General features: G+C 46.0%; 1 long non-coding RNA gene across 3 annotated transcripts in view; it reads left to right on the top strand.

Annotated features, from left to right (window-relative positions):
• The window catches only part of LOC119151807, a 50,522-nt gene that overhangs the window by 6,597 nt on the left and 19,798 nt on the right, over positions 1–24,127 (top strand). The window contains exons 2-4 of one of the 3 annotated variants that reach the window (XR_005105555.1): positions 8,390–8,632; positions 13,978–14,381; positions 15,653–15,767. This is a non-coding gene — a long non-coding RNA (uncharacterized LOC119151807). Of the gene's footprint in view, positions 1–8,389; positions 8,633–13,974; positions 14,382–15,652; positions 15,768–24,127 lie in introns of all 3 variants that reach the window. The other 2 variants (XR_005105557.1, XR_005105556.1) reach the window with 2 other exon arrangements.

Here is a 24,127-nt window from a genome sequence, read left to right as displayed (position 1 = left end):
GTCTGGATGATCCTCAGTAAATCAAGTAATGCTACTGTACACTGTGGTTTGCATAGAGATGGTTATTTAAGATTATACAGATGTCTTGGACATGGAAGCCAAAGTCAGCAGCAGAGGTATTTCCTGTCTTTTTCCAGAGGTATCCCTGTGCCCTTTGCTCATTATGTTAGATTTAATTATTTCATTCATTTATCTTGAGATGAAATGGTTTGCCCCAAAGCTCAAGTGCTCATAATGTCCACATGCAGTTCAATAGCCATTCATTGATCAGCTTCATAGCCCTGCAAGCATTACCGCTACCTGCTAGTTCAGTGGTAGCCTTGCTGACATCACAGCTCCCCTCCCCAGAGGTAATTAATCACTCACTGGCTCATTCTCTCCAGTTCATTTATACACTGCAGTGGCAGAGCCCAAAAGAGGGTCATGTGAAGGGAAAACACTCCCAAGTATAATGTTGGTATGGTTGTGAGGCCACTGTTGCACTTATTTCTTTGTTGCACCTCTACAGATCACTGGTTTTCCAATGGTGCTGTCCCAGAACAGATTGATGGAGAGGATGACAGAGTCCTCTGCCAGAAATTCACTCATCTTTCACTGTGTTCAGTCAGATTTGGAAAATCATAAAATAGACCTTTCAAGCATATAAAGATTACTAGGGTACAGCATTTACCCAGATTTAATGGGGAAGTAACATGAATGTCGAGGCAAAAGAAAGCTCCCCAGTTTAAGTCCCAAAGCCAATGCTCCGTGACACTTCAAAAATATAAACAGAGTAGTGAGAATAAATATAATATATGGGCTTTGCCAATGCAAATGAAAAGCAATTATCCCAAATCACAGTCTTAATTTATAAGCAGTCAGTATAATTTGAGAAACTGAAATCTGATGTTGCTAAATCAAATTCCTGTAATTCCACTGGGCATTAAGCACATAATAAGATTACACTGTGCACTGAGCATGTCCTTGTTAAATCTGCTGGCTACTGCATTTTTATTGCTCTCCTGGGGGTTTATTGAGTTTACATTTCCAGTAAAAGGTAATGTTTTCACAGTGTCTTTGGTACACTGGCCACACAAGTCTGTCTGCAGCAGGCGGAATTGTTAAGCCATATAATTTGCTTACATCCCTTGGTGGCTCAATTGGAAAAAAAAGGCAATTAAAAGACACCATGCAGTTGTATATAACCAAATTAAAAATAATAATAATGAATCTACTGTACTGTAATCAGTAAGGAAAGGAAGCCATGCATAATGCTGAAGTTTAGCCATAAGACAGCTAAATTGATGAGCTCTCCTGTTTAGATTTGCTTTTGAATGCCTGAATAGTGGTGCTAATGTGATGATATCTGTGATTTATATACAAAAGTGACCTTGAGAGTAGCTGCTCTCCAAACAGTCAGGAAGAATAAGATTTCCTTGCAATAGGCTGTCTGTAGTCTTGGAAAATGGATGAGAAGGCAGGGGATAAAGGAAGAACAACAGGTAACTTGGATATTGGCCAGTGAAAGTCCCTGGGAGCAGTACAGCAGTATTTTCTAGGAAAGACCAGAGATGAAATGTACCATTTTAGGAAGGGGCAGAAAGCCAAGAAGAAACAAACCCTGATTTACACACCTGTGAACACTTAGCATGGGCATCCTTGCAGGACCATTTCAGCATTCATCTACCAATATGCTTTCCTGGTGTTTAATTCCCTCCTGCTCTCTAACCAGGGTTGGTTGAAACTCTTATGTGTAAAATGTCTCCTTGAAAATGCTTATCGCTAATTAGGATAATGCCGGATAAGCTTGATAGACACATTAATTTACATTTTAAATCTTTGCCATTGTGGCTGGGACAATTCCTGTGGCTGTGAACACACAATATAAAACTGTGGGCTTGGATCTGTCCTAAGAAGTAACATGATTTTATTCACTGGAAGCTAATAGCATTGCATAATGATCCTTTAATATTTAAAGCTCAGTGATTTTGTAGGGTCATCCTTTTTTCCTCTGGTAAGTTCACTTTCCAGAACACTTTTACAGCCAAGGTTTCAAGAACATCTCCAAGTCTGCATCTGGACACCTTGCCTTTATAGCTGAATTTTGTTCAGAAAAAAATGGTCCAAGTGAGCATCCATCCTGGGAATCAAGATAATCCTGCTAAGCAGGACTCATGACAGCATCATGAGAACAGTGGACCCTGTGGCCACTTAAAGAACCCAAAAGACCGGGTCTGAATTAGGAAAAGAACCATTCTCTGGCACGTTCTTGCAGTTTCCAGCAGCTGACTTTTGGAAGATTTCTTGCCTTGCTTGCAAAAAAGAAATCTATAGATGTGTTTATATATGATTTCTGATGTGTATAGAAAGAATCCTGGATGGACTTTTTCCTGCATCACTTTTTGTTTTCTACACCCACAGATAAACTGTTACAAAGCCAAGTACATGTGAGGTCAGTCTTGCTTGTGGGGTGTCCTGCAGCTCATGCCAGCTTGTGTGGAAATAGTGTTGGGGTGTCACTTACCATGCACCAAATGCTGCAGCTGTCTATGGGGACTCACTTTGCTCTGGTTTGTAACCTGGAGGGGTTTTATGTGTCTAAATCCATGGGTCCCAGCTAGTCCTGATATCTGAGTGTCAAGGCCAAGGTTTGCTACAAACCTGCCTGGGCAATTCTGGAATTTTCTGTTTGGAATGGTTGCAGACAGCCTGGTTTCTCAGGGGTACATGTACCAAGATTTTGACTGAATTCTTCCATTATTTGAGATTTATTGCTGGCAATGGAGAAGTTCCTTTGGGAAGGACATAACATGAGCTGACAGTAATTCACCAGAAGCTTGGCATGGTTTTACCTGAGGGAACTCTAAACCAGCAAGCCTTCCTATGATGAAATACCATACAGGTCACAGAGCAAGAAGGATTAGAGTTACAAATGTGTTTATCAGTGTCAGGACAATTATGTCTTCTAACTCTGTTAGATGTGCATTGTAAGACGTCTGCTTTGGAAGACTTACTGGGAGAAGTAAGAGCTTGAACCATAAACCTCGTAAGTGTCGTGTGTGCCATGCAGGCTGCCCCTGGGGGCAGGCCCATCTAGCATGGGTTTATGAAAGGCAGGTCCTGTTTGATGAACCTGATCTCTTTCTGTGACAAGATGACCCACCCAGTGGATGACAGAAAGGCTGTGGTTGTTGTCTACCTGAACATTAGTAAAGCCTTTGACTCTGTCTTCCACAGAACTCTCCTGGAGAAACTGGATGCTCATGGCTTGGATGGGTGTACTCTACACTGGGTAAAAAGCTGGCTGGGTGGCTGAGGCCAAAGAGTGGTGATGAATGGACTCACCTCCCGCTGGTGGCCAGCCACAAGCGGTGTTCCCCAGGGCTCAGTCCCGGGGCCAGTTCTGTTTAATCTCTTTCTCGACGATCTGGACGAGGGCCTTGAGTGCTCCCTCAGTAAGTTTGCAGGCGACAGCAAGCTGGGCAGGAGCGTTCATCTGCTTGAAGACAGAAAGGCTCTGCAGGGGGGTGTGGACAGGCTGGGTTGATGTCCAAAGCCAATTCCATGAGGTTCAACAAGGCTCAGTGCCAGGCCCTGCACTCGGGCCACAGCAACCCCACGCCACCCTACAGGCCTGGGGCAGAGTGGCTGGGAAGCTGCCTGGAGGAAAAGGCCCTGGGGGTGTTGGTCAGCGGCCGGCTGCATATGAGCCAGCAGTGTGGCCAGGTGGCCAGGAAGGCCAAGAGCGCCCTGGCCTGTGTCAGAAATAGTGCGGCCAGCAGGGCTAGGGAATGATGGTCCCCCTGTGCTCGGCACTGCTGAGGCCGCACCTCGAGCAGCGCGATCAGTTTTGGGCCCCTCACTACAAGAAAAATACTGAGGTGCTGGAGCGCGTCCAAAGATGAGCAGCGGAGCTGGTGAAGGTTCTGGAGCTCAAGTCTGACGAGGAGCGGCTGAGGGAACTGGGGTGTTGAGCCTGGAGAAAAGGAGGCTGAGGGGAGACCTTATTACTCTCTACAACTACCTGAAGGAGGCCGTAGGCAGGTAGGGGTAGGTCTCTTGTCCCACGTAACAAGCAATAGGTCAAAAGGAAACAGCCTCAAGTTACACCAGGGGAAATTTAAATTGGATATTAGGAAAAAAAAAATAATTGAAAGGGTGGCCAAGCATTAGAACAGGCTGCCCGGAGAAGTGGTTGAGGCAGCATCCCTGGAGGTATTTAAAAAAAGAAGTAGATGCGGTGATTAGTGACATATTTTAGTGATGTATTTGGCAGTGCTGGGTTAACGGATGGACTTGATGATCTCAAAGGTCTTTTGCAACCCAAATTATTCTGTGATTCTATGATTAAGTGTTTATAACATATTGGCATTGCCAGGATGGACTGGAACAGGCTTTTCACTGTCTTTTCCACTACAAAGACTAGGAGGTATCTGAGGAAGCGAGGAAAAACTCAGAGCAAACAAAACGAGGTGCACCTTCCCATGATAGACTGTTGCCTGTGGAACAACCACAGCCCCTTGACAAGCTGTGGATACAGATACTAAAAAATTGCCGTGAGCTCCAAGGAACACTAAACAAGTTCATGCAAGAGAGATCCACACAGGGTTGCTAACTGCGCAGGAACCACATCTGTCTTGGGAAATCCTTGTGCTGAAAACAGCTGGAAGCTGGAGAAATAGCAGTAATCGCTTCCCTGAGCTTAGGCTTTTTGCTAGCTATCCCCTCTTGGGGTAGGCTGATCTGCGTTCTGATGGTTACAGCCACTTTGATGGCTTGTTGTGCTACAACCTTCCTTCCACATTTGGTCTTTGAGGGCAGAAAACAGCCCCTTGTTGTGCCCTCCCTTTTGCCCCCTCCCCCACCCCCCACCCCCCACCCCTGACATGGCACATCTGATGTGTGGGATCAGAAACGTGCAACCCTGTTGCATGACCTTGTGCATGCCACATCTCTCATCAGTAAAGAAGGTAGGAAGTGTGTGCTCAGATAACTGCCAGAAAATTATCCCAGAGGAAAGGTAGTTTTTATTGATGATCCCAGTTTATCACATTACCCATAACTCTTTCTGCTCAGGGGCAGTGTTTTTCCTTTGAAAGAAAGAGCTGTAGCCTTTCATGAGGACAACACTTGTGTCCCTGTTCCATTGAAGAAAGATGAGGATCTTGCATGCCTTTCCATGCTGTAATCAATTTATAGCTTTATGGGATCCAGAGCTCCCTAGGAAAGTGTCATGGATTGTGTCATGGTGCACACTACTTGCATGGAAACCTTTGATTCAGCTGGCAGAGATGAAACCAAGACAAAATGGGTTTAGCCAAAATGCTCTCTAATGAATGCATGTGTGCAGCTGCAAGAAGAGCAATGGTAATTGAGCCAAGAGTGGAAATTATTGGCAGTGGGGTCTGCATTCATGTGTGCTTTGTATTTTACTCCCGATTCATAATGTATTTACCAGCTGTGTGATGTAGCTTGCTATGTCACTGTTACTTCCCACCTAACTGTTGTCCACCCTGCGGCCTTCCCAGGGCTCTCCTGAGACCATGGCTCATGACTTGCTCTTGAAATTGGCCTCCAGCTGCCCCAGAGTCAGGGAGGTGCTCTTGGCCATGCTCCAGGCATAAGTATTTGGGGTGATGTAGTAAAGTAAGAACTTCCCCTGCAAACCTTACCCCAGGTCTTGAGAAGCTAGAAACAGACTGGGAGGTCAGGAACAGCAGCTGAAGCCAGAAAACCAAAGCCATCAAGGGAAAGCTGTTTCAAGCTGCAGTCCAACTTGTACAACCCAGCCACTAACCCCCACCTCAAACTTGACAAAATTGTCCTGACTACATAGATGTTCTCCTCAGTCTATGTTTTCCTCCTCCTTTCATCATCGGTGGGACTGAGAGCTTATTGGCAGAGCTAATGTCCATCATATGCTGGTTTCTTACCTTCACCCTCTCCTGCTGAGGACTGGATGTGGAGTGCAGGCTGTGGTTTCCACTCAGGGCAGCTGGCATGGAAGTAGTTAAAGCTGCTGAGGACACAGCCACTTCTTTGCAGTGTAAGTAATGTTTACAGAAACAACAAGAGCTGACTGGCCTGCAGAGGGACAAGGAAACACTCATTTAAATATATCCCTAGATTAAGCGGTGCTGCTGTCTGCTCTCCGCTTGCTGCGAATAGCTTGACATGACTGCAGGAGCAGACTGAGCTGAAGAAGCAGATCCTTGCAGCTTCCTAGTTTTCATGTGGGTTTTTCCGTTTTTCCTGTATTTCTATGAGCAACTTAATGACTGAGCTAATGTTCAGCTCCTGCCAGACCAGACTGACCATGCTTGGTCCAAGATTTTGGGTCTCTGGCAGGTACACTGGTCAGAAATACCGGCACAAGACAGAGACAGACCAAGAGTCCCAGCAGTGCTGGTAGCTGCTGCTGTCAGCTTGCAGAGTCTCAGTTTGTAGGATGAAAGGGAGAAAGAAGGTTGTCTCTTCTGGCTTATGAAATCACTGGGTTTCTGCTGGGCAAAGGAGATGTCAAAACTCATAGCCTTACTAGCAGTGAGGAGGCCAATGGATTGCAGCAAACTGGAAATTTGAGACAAAGTGTAATGAACTGTTTTTCCAGAAATTTGCTTTGCAGATTGGCTGGAGTCTGCCCCCAAAACTCTCCCATCCCAGCATGAGCCACAGATCTCTGCCTGGGCTGCTTTAGCTCAGAGTTCAGAAGTTAAACAGAATTATTTCCTCAGGGAGATGAAATCCCTGTCCTACTTGCCCTGAAGTCAAACTCCTTTTACTGTTACCAGCGAGCCTCTGCAGGAGCTCTGCGCATTCATCCCAGCATTTAGCAGCATCCCTCCCATCCCTGGCCAGGCTCTGCCCCAGCCTCCCAGGGATGGGGACAAGAGCTGGTGCCCAGAGCCAGGCTGGTGCAATCTGCCGCTGGGGACTGCTGAGGAGGTGGGACCCCCACTCCAGATGTGTGGTTTGGGGAGCTTGGGAGCACTCTGGCACTAGCCAAGCACTGCTAGTGGAAAGCATGGCTTTTCCCTTACAGGCAGGACCTCAGCCTATATGTAAGTGAAGCCCTGGAGTAATTCATGAGCTTTGTACCCAGAGGAGCAGGCGCTGCTGAGTGCAGCTCCCAGCACAGTCACAGCTGGACATGGGCTGCGCTTTGCTGGGGACTGGCAGAGAGGAAGGCACGCCGGGTTGTCAGTGTTTTCTGCTTATGACTCTGCTCCTGCAGACTGCGGAGCTGCTACACCTCACGCTGAGCTCTAGTGTTTAAGAAGCTGTGATTTCTGTGGAAATTGTGAGGTTTCGTTGTAAGTCTTCCCTCTCTCCCTCCCTTGTGATGGCAAAGGGATTCTTGCAAATATAGCACAGGTTTATTTTGAAGGTTGGAACAGCAAAGTGTGAAAGTACGTTGTACAAAGAATGAGAAACAGATCCCAGCTGTATTATTCATTTGCCTTATAAGACACGAGGCTTTTTACATTATTTTTAAAAATTCTTGAGGGATGTTTATGCCTTACAAGTTATAAAATCCTGAGCCTGTCATTGCTAGATGGGTCCTGAGTTAGAGACAGAGAGGGGATGTTGATTTTGCAGGCATCCCAGGAGACCCACGCACCCACCGTCAGCACCAGCACGTGGGGGTGAAATCCCCTGCCAATGGATGTGTCTCCTAAAGACTTCTACTGCTGTCTCACATTTCACACATGGGTCTTTCTGGAAGCTTCCAGATACTTTCCTTGCCCTTTTCAGGGATGTTGGTTTCTTTTCCTCCCATGCAGAATTTTCCCCCCAGCAGGTATACAGCCTGTCAGGCCTTTAAACTCTTGTGGATGGTTTTCAGGCCAATATATCCTGCTTGAATTTGAGGTTTTGTCTGGGTTTTCTTATGTTTCACTGTGAATGAGTGCGAGGAGGAAAAGGAGGATAACATCTGGTATACCAATTACTAGTGCTCTAAAAACTGCTAGGAGAAGGATGTGCCTTCAGCATCAGCTGTCTGTGGGCTACATCTCTCCTGCTTGAGCCCAGTTGACTGAGGGGAAGTTTTCCCTTTGGCTGCTTGCACAGCTCTTGAATTTGCACATAGAAACCCTCCTGGGTCCAACACTTGCAGCGTAAGTTCCTGCCCTGGGGGTTGGACCTGGCAGAGAGTCCCTGAGCTGCCCCATTTCCTTCCAGCCGTATAACTCGAAGTAAGGTATGTAAAGATTTCCTTATGCAGGGGACGGGATATATCCAGCCTCCTTCAGAGGGAAGGATGCAGTTTAGGAGCCTTGGGCTACCTTGGCTATCAATAATTCTTTCTGTTACAGAGGAGTTATTTGGGTTCAGATAACAATTTAATGCGATTTCAGGTCCTCTGTGTATTACATTCTCTGTTCTCCCCTGCATTTTTCCGTGCTAGGTTTGGGGCAGAGCCTGTACATGGTCCCCGAGGGCTCCCAGTGCCACTGGGCTGGTGTAAAGGCTCCTGCCTGCAGCTGACCATGGAGCACTTCCAGTTGCTGTCACTCTCCGCTCGTTCCAGCTCTACAGCTCTTTCACTGGGGCTTTCCAGGTTTGGTGCCCTTCAAGTCCGTATGCATCACCAAGTATCAACAAACGGCTGAGCTGCCGTCTCCTGGGGGCAAGTCCTCAGAAGCTAGAGGTGAGGTGTGAAGATGGGGAAAACCTGACAGCCACCAGAAATCACACTATTTCCACTATGTTTTCAGAGCAACCCGACAGTGCTTAGCAATAAATAGAATTGACACAGGATGTGCCAGATTTCAGCAAGCTGCTCCCTGTCTGAGCTGATCTGTGCTTCTTCCTGCTGAATCCTAAAGCTGGTGCCACAGGGATGGAGGCAAACAGCACACAGGAAGATGAAACTGGTGGAAAAGGGGCAAAGCATAGCTGCAAAGAGGGGTTGGTTGTGGTTTGGGCCTCCTTAATGGTCCCACAGCCACCTCTGTGTTTTGTTGTGATTACTTTATCCTCATGCTTGGCATTGACTGTGGCTCCTGAGTCATTTGGGGGTCTCTTGAAACTGTTGTGAGTTCCGTGTCCCTTAGGTATACTCAGACTGTGGGTCTGACAGTGTCCTGTGTCCCTGGAAGGAGATGATAAATGAGTGGGTGATGTCCACGTGGCCAAGGTGGTAGAACCCAAAGCACCTGCGTTTGGCTTCTGCTGAGAGCTGTGTTTTCCCCTTCTAGACACCATCACATGGAAAGCATGTGGATGGTAGCAGGGAGATGCATCTTGAAGCCTGTGTAAGTCCCACAGGCCACTTCTGGGCATGCTGCAACTTGCTCAGCCTTTGGGAACAGACCCAAGCACCTCTGCCAGGAGCATGTACACATGCTTTGCTGTGCCCCGGAGAACAGCGTAGACACCTCAAAGCTGCCTCGCAGAGGCGTGCAGGGATGAACACTGCTGCATAACCCCACGCAAATACCTTAGCAGTGCAAATTATCTTAAACACTTTGGGCAGTCAATCTCCATGGACAGTCTGGAAAAACAGATCTCTTCTGGGAAGGGGTGAACCAGACATGCACTGGGATGAAGGGACAGTCAGTACCAGTCAACTATGATGCTCTTCACAGCCTCCCAGGTGTGTGACGAGCTCCCCATGTCCCTAAACATCAGTTGCTCCCCCCTCCCCACACATCCAGCCCCCCAAACCTCCTGGTCTGCAGAAGAGTAAGCTGGAGTTAACCACCAAGCATTCACAAAGTGGTCCTGCTTTCTCAGTGGGATTGTCCACCAGTTCCTGGCTGGGATCTAACACCAGCGCTGATGCCGTGCCGTTCGACTGGCGGGGAAGCTGCTATTGATTTTTATTTCATGTCCATCGATAGAGATGGTGCAGGTGGAAGACTCTGAAAGGGCACATAAATAATAAACTAAGAAAAGCTGTAGCAGAGTGAATGATGAGCAGTTTGGCATTTACTTGAAACCAGAGTTTGGAGGGTAATTTTTTAACACGAAGATGGTTTTGCTACAGAGAATGCTGGGCTTGCTTTTGCTGTTAGTTATGCAACTGGAATCTGGAAGCAGTGCTGGGCCAGTGGAGAAAGTGGAGTCAGAGTCAGCCTTGCTGCTTTTCTCATGCCTTTTCTCATCTCACAGCAACAGTGCATGTCGGGCAGGAGTGGTCTGCTGTCACTGCCAAATACCCAGGTTAATGATGGCTCTGCTGATCAATTAGCAACCCCAAGCAACTATTTAGCAGTGAGGGTTTTTTAAATTAAGATATTTTTTTATTGGAGGGGTGGGTGGGAATGAACTAAATGATCTTTCTTGCTCACTGTTCAGGTAGATTTACTGAATGCAGGATGGTTTGAAGGGGAGGGAGGTGCAAGCAAGGGTTTGTTTAACACAGTATGAGTTCATGTAATGCAAAAGGCTTGCCAGCTGTCCTGGACCAAAATTATATGTTCCTTCTCTCCTATCCAGCACCTTTTACTTGGGACATCCTGCACAATGCTGTGCAAGACCAAGGTCATGTGCCAGGGGATTGGCAGTAAAAAGGGACATGGTCATTTCTGAGACAGGTAAATCCAGCATGTCCCTCTGTTCATCGTCTGGGTTTGTTGCTGGTGCTCAGCAGAATTGCAGGTCCTGTCTTGGGCCCCACCAGAAAAGCCACAACCTGTAGGTGAGACCTTTGGTTTCCTCAAGAACATCCATTTGGGATCAACACAGAGTTCCCCACACGTGCTCACAGCTGCACCATACTGGGAACACCTCACCTGCAGTTCCCACAGTTATCTATTGATAACCTTCGCTTTGGTGATGGACAGAAAAAGAGCTGAGCAGTCTGTGGACAGAGTGAGGAAAAGACCTAAAAACCGCTTAGGGAAGAGCGGTAGAAAACCCAGCGTGAACAGGAGGGAGAACTGGAACCAGGAAACTGGGAGCCTCTCCCAGCTGGTGTGGTGGACTTTGGACCAGGTTGTGTTTCCACATCAGACAGAGTTCAGTTTCACCCAGCACCCTGTGCAGATCCAGTGGCTCTGGGAGACGCTGCACAGATGATGTGGCTCTGGGAGACGCTGCCCAGACCTCCTGCTCTTGAAAAGCCGCCTGCAGCATCAGGGATCTCCTGTCCATCCTGGTTCACTTTCCCAGCAAGGAGAATTTATCAGTCAATTTGCCCATGGTGCAGATGTCTGTCTGGAACTGTAATGACATTTACCAAAGGGGACTAGAAATTGTCACTGGGGGACTGCAAATAATGAAGCCAATGTCTTCTATTGACACACGTGGAAGCTGTTTAATTTGGGATGTTGGCTGTCAGAAAATAGAGCTCTTTTGTGGCGGTTTTCTCGGTGAAGCAGCATTGTATTTAATTTCAAGGTTCGTGCTCACATTTAAAAGTGAGCTATTTTCAGCTTTTAGGTTTGGAGTTTCTTCATGGCAATAACCTACCAATTTAATGCACATCTAAGGGTCTGATCTGTCTCTGCTTGCTAACTACAATGATTTCTGCCAAGGATTTCTTGCTAAGAAAGAATGGTTGGTTTTTTTTCCCTTTTTAATTGCAGCTATAAGCCAAGCTCTTGAGCCTGGACCCTTGCGTGCCTTTCAGCCCCCAATATCTGATTTAGGCATTCTGATCCCATTTAGGATATGGGTCTAGTCTTCCTGGGGAATTCTTGTGTGCTTAAAAGAAGGAATGTTTTTTGCCACCTTGTTGCGCAGTCACCCCAAAGGACCAAGATCCCTCAGCAAGGGTGATGCCTAAAAATGAGCATCATGGGTTTAAAGAACAGGAAAACAGGTTCTGTTAGGAGAGGATGCAGGTGCAGAACTTTTAACACTAAGCAATGCTGGCTGTGTTTAACTCACACAAGAGCCTAGGGAGTCCTCAGCACCTCAAAAACTGGGTGATGAAACTAGATGGAGCAGCAGGAGAGGTTTGCACAGGTCAGCTTTCCTCCCAACCCTGGCTCCTACCAGCAGTGAGAGGTGCCACTTTGCATCCACACCTTCCCATTGGGAACTGGACAAAAAAAATCATTGTTTTTGCAAGTGTAATATAGGGGGAGAGAGAGAACAGGGGAATAGTGATTTTTTTGGAAGGGAGATCTTGTCAAAACATGTCTGCTGCCTGGCAAAGCATCCTGCCTGGGCTGGCCTGGCAGCAGCTCTGTACAACAGGGCTGCTCATGGCCCCTGCAGAGCCACCCTTGGGATTAAAGCCCTTACAAGAGGCTTTAATAGGAATCTCCTCTCCCAAAGATATATATGCATTAGGCTTTATCTCACTGTTTCATTAAGGAATAGGAGCAGGGACAATCACAGGGGTCACCAAATCCTGTCTCCTGCCATTGCAGGTAGATGTGCTGTGCAATCCCTTTATTATTGTATAAGGGCAGAGGTGAACATCAGCAGGGACCTGAGCTTGTGCAGCCTGTCAGCCCCAAAAATGTCACTGGGAGAGACCCACAGTCCTTTTATTCGACATCTGATGGGCTTACATCCATCTCAGGGCATGTCTGCCAGGATGCTGCAGTTCAGGAGGAGGCAGCCTGGCTTATTAATTGTAAGTGCACTTGAGATGCTATAGTATGAGAAGCTATCATCATGAAAGTGCTCAGCAGCATGTAATCAATGCTTGGCCTTACAAAGTGTCCTCTGTTGTGCTCAGGCTTCTCAAAAGTCCAGCTACAATCTATATTATTTATGTGGAAAAGTGTTATTAGCTGAGTTTCCTTTATTTTCTTCATTTTCATGGAAGGATTTTAAGGGAGTTCTTTGTAAGGAGTGCTCAGAGGCTCTGGGATTTTCCTTCTGTTTCCTGGTGAGACCAGATTTTTTATTTATTTACATCTTTCTTTTTTTTTTTTTTTAACTGAATATTTCAAATACCAGGAAGTGATATAATGTTAAAGCCAAGCCAGTCAATGTGTAATTATGGCACCAGTCTAGCCAGTGTGAAGAATGATATTTTCTGTGTTATTACGAGAGCCTGGGAACTTTAAGAGTTTGCCTTTTAACAGCCTCCATAAGAACATGGGCACATATTAATACTTGGAATAGGCAATTAAAAGCAAAAATGGCTGACACCCTCAATGGCACAGGACAGGGTTTGTAATGAGTTAGTCCTAGAAACAGATATTGCCAAAAAGGAGCTCCGTAATGATTAAAAAAAAATGATTATAAGCTTGCGGCTAAAACGTGTATTGCAAAAATGAGTGTGGCTTTTTCCTAATCACTGTGGTAGCTGTGCCTGTGCCTTGGGTTTGTGGAGCAGAGGGATTTCAGTGAGTTTCCCTTTGCTTGCGCCAGGCTGGGCATGAGTCCTCCTGCCTGGCAACTAATTGTCCTGGAAGCAAGTTGTTGCAGACAAAAGATGGAGAATGGGCCAACCTGCCAGTTTTGGGGTAATCCAGAGCAAGTCCAGGGCTGATCTGCTCGGACTGAGCAACCCTTTAGAGCATGTTCTTGCACTGACACTGAATTACTTGCAAACAGTGTTTTATGGAAGTGGGGCCTCGGGGAGCCATAAGTGCTCCCACAGAATCCATGGCAGAAAGAAAATTCCTGTTTAGAGTCTGCTCTGGACAGCACTGGACTCAACAAATAAGTGCATTAGTGCCTTGATTCATCAGGCATTTGGAATAAACAATGGTAAGAAGCAGGCATTGAATTTACTGGGGGGACTAATGCAGCTCTGTCACCACAGGATGGTGGTACTTGGCATCTCAAGGTGCAGCCCAGAGTCCAGCTGAACTGGACCATGCACCAGATCCAGGCTGGCTCTGGCCTGGTACATCTCTGGGCTGTTCTCTCCAGTCTTGGTATACAGCAGGATTTTTTTCTGCTGTGATTTTTACATCTCATTTTCTGCAAATATTTACAGCATTAATTCCAAATTAGCCTTTCTGCCTTTTGTAATGCATAGAATGAGCTGCTTATTGAATATTCAGAATTTTAAGCAAAAAGCTGTGTCCAGTATTTGCTGTAAATATGTATAAATGCTTATTGGATCTTTCCCAGTAGCACCTGTTTCTTCTGATGAGGCCTATGATATGGAAGAAAAATGCAAACAGGAGCCTTCTAAATGAAATGGCAAATTTAGCCCATGTAATGCACAGAATACTAATGAGCAATCTGACGGAGCCGCTGCGCATTCATGCATTACCGGCACTGAAGAATGACCTTGGTCAAATGAGCGAGAGAAGGGAGTCCTTGCACTCGAGAACAAATAGATGACTCTGATTAAACTACAGCCACCTCACCTCTCCAGGGACCTTCACAGCCAAGCACAGCAAGATTAAAGAGCTTACGCTTCCATCAAGCACCTGAATCCAGCTCACACTCGGCAGTAATTTTGCACCAAGCCCTCTCTTCCCCTGCAACAGCCTTCGAAACTCACCGTTGCCTTCATTGTCACAGCGTGCTGGGTGAGCTCTCGTATTAATAAAAATACCAGATTGGCACCCTGTTCTCTCCTGCAGCCTCAAGCTGGTCAATTATTCTGCTTTAATTACGCCCTTATACATACTTTTTACAGGCACGGGCCTTTTCTGTGTTTATGGCTAATAAAGTAATGAAGTGATGCGGTGATAAATTACTCTTTGGTTTAAGGTGGGGATGTGACACAACAAGTGAAGGGCTATGCAGGTGGTGATTTGAAGAAGTTTAGTGCATTGCTGCACTTTGGAGAAACATTCACACCCCTCACCCCAGCCCCCACACCACTCCCCCCCGCCCCTGCCCCCCGGAATGCCTTTGTCTCTTCTTTGGTTTTGCAGCAATTTTGATGTTTTAGCATAAGTTTGTCTTTTATTATGTGACTGAATAGAAAAATGCTGAAAGTGTCTTTGTTCAGCAGGTTAATTTTCTCACTGATGATTAAAAGGAGACAATCATTTAAGACAGCAGAATAAAAATTGCACTTGGGAATTTCACTAGACCAAGAAATAGAGTGGAGGGTTTTTAATAAGGGGCTGTCTAATTTGGATTTCTTTCTTTTTAACCAGAACATGGAAACTGATTTCCATTATGCAAGATCAATAATAGCATTTTGAAAATCCCATTTTCATATTTAATCATTTGCTTAATATTGGTGCTGGATCTTTCTGCAATTCTAGCATGACCCCCAAGTCTAATGCAGTGATATTTTCTGCAGAGGCTTCTTATGAAAAAACAGCAATTACATCTTCCAGCGATGATCACTGTTGCTTTGTACTGGCGAGAACAAGACGCTGAAAAGCAAAGGAGATGCTGGCATGACGTGGGGCGGGGTATGCAATGGGGTCTGAGTCATTTGTGGACTTTGAACATCTGCAAAATGACAGGTACCTCTGGGCCAGGGAGGGGTTTTCTCTCCACATGCCATCAGCAAACCCCTCTGTGCAATGTCCGCACCCTGGGGGTCACTGCTGGAGCTGGGACAGCTCGAGGGACTCCTGCTCTTACCCTGGAGTCCCTCCACCTTGTTGCTTCTCACCTTTTAATTCAAGCCAACATTCAGGCTAGCAATCTTGCTGCATATGAAAAGTAACTCCCCAAACTTGGTTTGCCGGGGTCAAATGGTCAAAAGCTTAGTGTAATATATTACAGAAGGTTTTTTTTATTTATTTATAGCCTCCTTCTCTACACTTCGGGTGCAGCCAGACTCTGTTTCTACAGGTTTAGTTTTTAGCGCCTTCGTACTTTTTTTTTCCTCCAGAGTGCAGAGGGCCAGAAACATTTCGCCCCCTGGAAAAACGTGACATTGACTGTGCTCCAGTGGTTGAGACTCCTGCCCATGCTCATGAACATCCATAAAACCTGAAATAAAATAGGTAAGGAGCCTCTTGGGTGTTCTTATGGCGTAGACTGAGGAAATTTGGGGGCAGGACACCGAAGAGGCCGTTCCCCTCCAGGTATCCAGGTGCTATCATAGTCCGGCATCCCGTACTTTTCTGGGTCATTTCCTCAGCTCCTCATGGCAGCCTGGAGCCCTCCAGCCCAAATCAGTTCCCAGTGTCCCCTGGCTGGGTCTTGTTATGCTTTACTGCGTTTGTTGATGGATGGATGGATGGATGGATGGATGGATGGATGGGTGGATGTCTTCAGTGCAGGCAGCATGTGCCAGCCATTGGAGGCATTAACCCCTCGTAGCCATGCTCCGCAGCTCCCTCCGTGCACAGCTGGAAACCCTCTTAGAAAAGTTGTTAAAAGTAAGTGAAAGCCAGGCTACCCTGGAGCAAAGACAGCTTCCTCAGAAACAACATTTGATTTGCAACCCCTCCCTTCCCTGAGCGCTGCTCAAAGCAGCCCTGTGTTATAGGTAAGGATGTGGCTGAGCAGCTATTGAAAATATGTAAAGCTGTAGAAAATAAATGGGCTAGATCTGCAATAACTCTCAGTGCTGCTGCTGGCCTCTTGAAACAGCCATTTCATCACTGCACACTGCCGTGTGTCTCCTTACATTTACATACACGGTACACACTTTTCATGGAGCACAGGGAGCGGCTGGGGTGAAAAAGAAGCCCTGGGCAGCCAGGATGTGAAACAGACAGCTTGCAGTGAAGGTAGAATACATGAAATGGGAGGAAAAATCATTTCTCAAATAAAACTTGCCTTGCAGGCATGGGCAGGGTGTTTACGCAGGTTGTGGCACTAGGGAGAGCTACTCTGTGCCCACCACAGCCCTGTCCCCACTCACGTGAGGCTCTGTGGCATCCATCTGTGCACGGCTGCGTGCCCTGCATAAGTGCAGCCCTGTACTCGTGCAATGTGTAAATGTATCCCAATACTTCGATCAGTCTGTTCTTGCTCAGCTTGCTGGCCTTGCCAGACAGATGGATGAAGAACTGGACAATAAGAAGGAAAGGGGAAAGACTCGTTTTCACCACGCTTGGACAAGTGCCTCTGTACAGCCCTGTGCTATATCTCTGCAGTCCTATCCTAACTGGCTGAATTTAATCTGTCTCAGCACTGTCTCCCTGGTGCTGCCCACTACTGCTCCAGAAGAGCAGCTTTGAGGCTGAGCATCTTCTCTGTGTGCCCAGGAGCTCACAGCTGCCTCCTGAGAGAGCCACAAGAAGGAACCTTTGAGAAAGGGGAAATGTCTTTACTTAACACACTTTCTCTCTTCCAGGCTTTTCGTACTGTGTGGTGGGTTTGGGATAGGTTTTTCTCCTCTTGCTGGTAGCCCACTTCAAAGAATCACAGAATATCTGAAGTTGGAAGGGACTCATAAGGATCACCAAGTCTAACACCCTGCTCCTCACAGGATTACCTGAAACTAAATGATGTGACTAAGAGCACGGTCCGGATGCTCCTGGAACTTTGACAGGGTTGGTACTGTGACCACTTCCCTGAGAAGCCTGTTCCAGTGATTGATGATCCTCTCAGTGAAGAATCTTTTCCTAATATCCAGTCTGTCCACTTGTCCCCTGCTCTCTGCACTGATTTGGGAAGGTGGTGTCTTCTCCCCTTCCAGCTCTGTGCAGCTTGAGCTTTAGCAACTTTTCTCTACTTGGCCCCACAATAGCACCTCAGACTTTTTGCTTTCCCCATTAGGAGGCAGGAAATGCAGTTTTTTCCTGCCTGCTTCCCTCCTCACTTTCATTTCATGCTCTGCAGGGTTTCCATATGTTCACCGCCAATGTCTCAGCTCAGCTTGGCCCATAGGCACAAAAGCTTCCCACCATGCAAGCTGCAGATATGCATGATGACCTTCAAAGATGTGGTGAATCCTCCAGTCTGTGTCCTCCCTGCTTGGGAGGCTTTGAAGAGGGCAGACACTGAAGAGGCACTGGGCTGCTGGCCAGACTGCACTTCACCATCTGAAGCATTGCAAGGCAAACTTTCTGGTGGATCACAATTCTGGCTGTGTGAAGGTGCCATTTTCCCCATAATAATGATGTTTCCTGCTGGATAATGCAAAATAATTTTGTATGACAGTATGTGTTGTCCTGGGTCCTTCCCATGAGATTGGCCTGTGGTGGTTATTGATCCTACAGAGCAAGGGCAATCAGGAGAGAGCCAACAGAGCTGGAGAGTCATTGCCTGGAAAAGTGGAGAGGGACAAGTGGCGGAGCATGAGTAGGGACCAGGGCAATAGACATTTCCCTCCACTCTTCCCCAGATTCCCAAGCAATGTCCTAAACTCTTGGAGGATGGGCAGAAGCAGGAGTATGAGGTGGGCATATTGGCCTTTCTGGACCTGTTTGGTTCGAGACACAAGGTCCAGGTCTGGAGGCACCTGATGTCTTTTCCTTGGAGGAGGAACTCTCTTATCCAAGGCCACACATAACTCCTCATGGCTTCATTAGGATTTTGGGCAACTCCTGAAATGGCAATACAAAGCCTAACGCCTGTTGCTGTACCCTGTCACACACATCACTGTATCTGTTCAGTCCTCCAGCGTGCCCTAGGAGACCCTCTCCTCTCGCTGACATACCACTAGCCTTGTCTGCACATGCCTGCATCAATTCAAACTCTCATGTCATGTCAGTCATGCCTAAATCCTTTGAGATCTCTCCCTGCCTTTCTCAAAGGCATACAAAATTATTTTGCAAGTGGCAAAACCACCTCCAGCTTCCCATGGCACTTCGCTGCAGAAACTCCCTGCTCAGGCAAGAAGGCAAACCTGCGTGGTAAAGTTATTTCCAGCTCATTGACGATCTTCTGCAGGACAGGAAATTCTTCTTTATCAGCAGAAGAAGTAAAAGTTATCGAGCACAGCAAGTGCAGAAACAATCTGTTATCTGGGGAGGTATGGACCCTCACTGAAGGCAGGTGTAGCAACGGTACTGGGTAGGGTGAAAAGCACACAGAACTGTAAACAAGTACACCTTGATTTACCTCCAACCATAGCCAGGAGAAAATGCCTGGGGAAAAGTAGCAGGACAAAACTTGCATATAGTGATAACCCTCCAGTAACTCTTCCACTGCTCTGCAATGCAGAGTTCACAGGTCAAAGTTAGTATCTGTTTTTAATAGACTTTGAGGGGCTTTTGTCCTATGAATATGGCTCAAATGTTGCTTAAGCAAAGGAAACTTGCAGCCATTGCTGTGCCCCAGGGTGAGGAGCACCACGGTTAACTCATAATGCGTGATGAGGCAACACTTTCTTGCTGGCCATTTTTGGCTGCTGTTTTTGTCTGCCACTGATAATTTCATGGGCTGAATCTCAGTTTTTGCAATATGTGGAGAAATGAGTAAAACCTACCCGTTCACTTTTCTTGGGTCATTCATGAGCTTCGGTTTCTCCCTTTTCTCCTTTTCTGGGGTTAACAGGGCTGTGTCTCTGTCTCCTGGTACTGAGCAGCTTCTGTACCCCCAAACCTGTTGGTCACCCTCCTCTGTGCCACATCCGGTTCACTGTCACCTTGCTCAGATGATGAAAGGCAAGCAAATTTGATAGTCAAGGTGGAGGCCTGTCATGGTCTTACATAGCTGTCTAGTGAGGATTTCTGGCTTATTCTCTATTCCTGATCAAACATTTCTCTGTTCTCCTCACTAGGGATTTTCTGACAACTACCAGCCTCGGTGCTGATGTTTCCATCATGCAGTCTGCTGTAGTTGGCTGTTTCCCCTTGTGGTGTCTCTTACACATGGGTTTAATGCTTTATCTTTGCAGCAGAGCCTTCCCCAAGTCAGTTCCCTGAAATCAACTGCTGAGTGGTCGTTCTTAGCTGGAGTAGGCAACTGGGTTGGATTAGCTGACGTGCCCATCTTCAAATATCATTGGCAAAGGGTCTAGGAGATGGATGGCCAAAATCTTGGTAGTGTCAATGTGAAGTCCCTAGAGCACTGGGTTAACTTCCTGAAAAATCAACTTCGCTGTCCAAAGGTTTTGCAGAAATTGAGTCAAAGATGTAGACAAATGGACAATACCAGAACTAATAGGAGGTTATGTTGGCTCCTGTAGAACTAAGAGAAAATGCTGCCAGCTGGATACAAGAAAGGAAAAGTAATACTGAATAATTTATTTTTTTTAATAAAACACACATATGTTACAAAGTGACTGGATTAAAGCTTTTGGGACTTGGGGAATTTTGTGGAATGCGTGTGAAATTCAAAATGTGTAGTGTGCTGAGTTGAAGATTAGGCTGTTTCCAGCTTTGATATTTCCTAGCTCTCCCTCACCTGCCTTCCAATGGCCTTGGGCACTTTAAGCTGTGTTATCAGATGCGCGCTGGACATGTCTGATGAATGCCAAGATCTCACAGTTTGAGCAGACAGCTACTGCTCTGATCTGAATCACTGCAGCCTTTGAACAGGCTGTGTTTAAGCTGAAAGTGGGTGGTCTGAGTTGTCTGCAGACAGTCTAACTTGAGAGGGATCTTATTCCTGGAGCATATCTAACGCCATATATCAAAAGTTACTTTGATTCTTATCAATATTCTGGAGGCAAAACTTCAAAATATGCCATTAAAACAAAGAGGCATGACTGATCTTCGTAAGAACTCTTGGGAATTTATTGTTCTCCTAAAGTCAAACAACCTAGGAACAGAAAATATATTTTCTGAGTAGATATCTAGGTTAAAGCAACTTCCTCTGGAAAAAAACTTTCAGAAAATCTATTTCTTCAGACCTTCCTGATGTTGCTATCATTGCACTAAGCAGCCTCCTTAAAGCAGTTGAAAATGACCTCCAGCAAGAGACAATTTCTTCAGTAAACAGCCAGCAAACACCCTATTAAAGAAAGTATCCTCATTCCTTAAATGACACGCAAGCTAAAATAATGGGCTTGTGCTGTCTTTGTTTCTTCATGATGTACATTCTGGACCCAAGGGGATTTTCCAGAAACAGGGGAGGGCACGGATGGTCAGAGGGTAGATATGCAGCTATGTAAATCCACAAAGATTGCTGTTATTTTATGCTCGTTTGTACTAGCTGAAGATAATATAACTTCCTGCTCCACCTATATCAGAGATTCATGCTGTGTTTGTAGTACTCTGTGGTCTAAAAATCTCTGTGGAAAAAGGTTTTTTTTATTATATAGAAAGTGCAAGGAAAGGGAAAACTTTGCTGGGAGTTCTGTGCTCTCCTTAACTCTTACATTTTTTGCTCAGGTCAAATTAATACATTATTTAACGTTGGAAATCTTTTAAGGAAAATTCAAGGGCCAGTAGGTTAAAGGCACTATTGTCTAAACTTTTTGTTTGTTTCATTGGAAGGAGAGGTGTAGTCAATGGTGGTACAGAAAATCCCTACAACCGCTTGTTTCAAAAACCCAGGGCTCAGACTGGACATCTACATACCTTTCTGGGTCAGTCGTAAAATATCAGTAGGCCAAAGTCTCCACAACTGCTTCAGAAAGAAACCAACAACTCCCTGATTTCAGCTATATCATTTGGTATTTACATGCGCATGGCAGAGGGCAAAATGTGATTTAGTTGCTCTTCAACTCTGCATATGCTTTTAAGATTTAGTGCTTGAATGATTTTAAGCAGTCATGTGTTGGAGACATGCTTCTTAAAAAAATTATTTTCATTGCGTAATTAATCATAACAAAGTATAACGTAATTTTGCAAGCAGCAAGCACTTTGGTTTTTTCCAGTTTCACATTAATTTTACTGGCCCCAAATCCAGGGCTGTGTTTTTGTATTTGGGCTTTTACTAGGAGCAGAATATCTCCTCCAAAAATGTCGTTAACTTGCTGGCATTATAAGAGTTTTCTCCTCCATAGTTTTGCTGCAAAAGATCTGGTAGATTTATTTAAGCCGAACATACTTTCCTAGTAATATGGTTTTTCTGGTGATGGTATTTCCTAGAGACTGCAGGTTTGTCTCTTTAGTTTACACTGCTTTCTGCCAGTGGGGAAAAGTATATACATCTGTGTCGGTCAACTTGTACAAAGAACAGCTGGTTTAGCCCCTGTAGAGATATTTTCCCCTTGAAGAGGATTGTTTGGTCTTGTCTTTACTGATAAATTTTTTAAATCTTTTTTTCAACCCCAGGGGATCCAGTGCTCATCCAATATCCTGAGGTAAAAACACAAGTGAGGCAGTAAAACTAAAGCACCCTGTGAGATAAATTTGCAGAGGTCAACTTCAAGAGGGAACACAACATTGACCTTGGTGAATTTACCCACAGTAAAACTTAAGTCCTCCATCCTGGCTGTGTTGTTTACCTCAGGAGAGCTGCTGGCCATTAGTTACCTTCCAGTACAAAGAAATATAACTGTTTTTCAGTTGTGAAGACAAGTCTTTGGAGTTCTAACAAAAACTCAGCGTTTGGGTGTATTGTCAGAATTTAAAGTGGAGATTCTGCTGTGTTTAACTCCTGAGAACAGCTTCAGCAGAGATATATTTGGGAGAGCATGTGCTGGATGAGCAAGCCCTCCCTGGCCAAATCTGCTGCTTGCCTGCCCCGCTTCACCATGCTGCCCTGGGCAAGTTCACAGGTGGACCTGGACCTTTAAATCCACTGCCAAACTATTGAATCTTGGCACATCCAGAAAGACATACCTGATAATCACACCAAAACGACTCTTCTGGAGGGTGTTATTTTGGTACTAGGGTGAATGTTATAGAGGATCTAGGGCATAACATTTAGAGACACAAAGGTGATGGGTGGTACTTGGGGCTTGGGAAAAAAGCCAGGCTTCACCTGGGTCAAACTTAGACTGGTTCTTCTCCAGAGTGGAGGACAGCCACATTCACTTTTTTCTCCTAGCCTTGGAGTTGGTAAAAAGTGGCGCTGCCAACGGTTTTGTATTATCCTGAGTGGTTTCATTTTAAAGCAAGCGTGCATGGCATTTTGCTGCTTTCCTTTGAATTCAGTGGGATGGGACAGGGTCAGTGGGACTGGCACTGAGCTGCTGACGGGGCTGTTAGCACGTCTGTGAGTGCTGGCTGCGGTGCTCAGAGGGAGGACGGAAAGCAAGTGCCGATGGAGATCACTTTAAACAAAAAAAGCAGAGTGGAGACAGGCCAGAAACCACACTGCAAAGGTCCTTGGGGAATGGTAATAATTCCTTTTACTGGCCAAAGGCTACTTCCTGCTGCTCTGTGCAATAACCCCGCTGCACTAACAGGGTCCTCAGGCATCTGAGGAGAAGTGGGTTTGGCACTGGTCATGCTGTGCTCATGAGCAGGTCTAGAAAGGAGACCTGACCTCTGCAAACAGGGGTTTACACAAGCCCCGGCTGCTTTTTTTGCAAATCCTCAGTGGGGCTGCAGCTCTTGGCACCACACCCAGGAATCAGAAACTGGGCTGAACCCCAGGGTATTTGACTCTGACATTAGGCATGATAGGAAGACAGGCTGTTAGCCACAGAAGACCTCTACCCTTCCCGGCCAGTTACCCTGCCAGTGTGAAAATCAAGAAGTGCTCAGCTGTTGTGGTTTGCAAGGCTAATATTTCAAGCCTGAGGAAGCGTTTGTTCCTGAAAAAAATGAACTTTTTAAAAATGAACTTTTGAAAGAATGAGCTTTTCCAAATTATATCAGTTGCTTCCTATAAACCTGGCCTAGAAAGAGTAACTGTTCCCCATGGGAGCCGAGTATCTGAGACGGTTCTGACATTTCCCCACATGCAATGTGCATGTAAGAAGGGCTTTCACCAGGTGGTGTTTGTTCAGATAGATTTCTGGCGACGGCACGGTTATGTATGACCTTTGGGGATGGGGTTGATAAGGAAGGAGCAATTAAAACAAAACTCTGAAAGCAGATATGGAGACCCATCAGAAAGCCAGGGAAACAGATGAAAGAGCATTGACTTCACAGCTCTGAAAAAAAAACACAGAGGGGGGAGGCCTGTGGGCTGCAAGACAGCTGGGAGAGGCTGGTACTCTGGGCAAAGAGATGTGTGTCAGTCCTGGCGTTGCAGCTGCACGTCTGGTAAAAGTACGATTGCATCACTATACATACCTGCATCGCCAGTTTTGTTGCCTTAACAGAAGCAACCCAAAGACATCAAATATGATCAGATCAGAAAGGGCTGTAGTGATTCATTGATGATTTTGAGATGGGGAGGCTTAACAGATGGGAAGTCGGCAGAGGGCAGGCAACGTCCACAAGGCCACCTAGGTAATCTGTGGCAGAGGGGCTTCTCAGGGATGTCTTCAACTCCAATTGAATGTCCTAATTGGTAGAACATCCTTTCACTCTGACAAGGTCTCGAGTTCCTGTTCCTTCTGTACTAGGGCTGCTGCAGGAGCCAAAATGTTCAACTTCATCAATTCCTTATTACATTTTAT

The sequence above is a fragment of the Falco rusticolus genome, chromosome 7 (assembly GCF_015220075.1).
Source record: "Falco rusticolus isolate bFalRus1 chromosome 7, bFalRus1.pri, whole genome shotgun sequence".
Lineage (NCBI taxonomy): Eukaryota > Metazoa > Chordata > Aves > Falconiformes > Falconidae > Falco > Falco rusticolus.
This window is presented reverse-complemented; position numbering and strand designations above follow the sequence as displayed.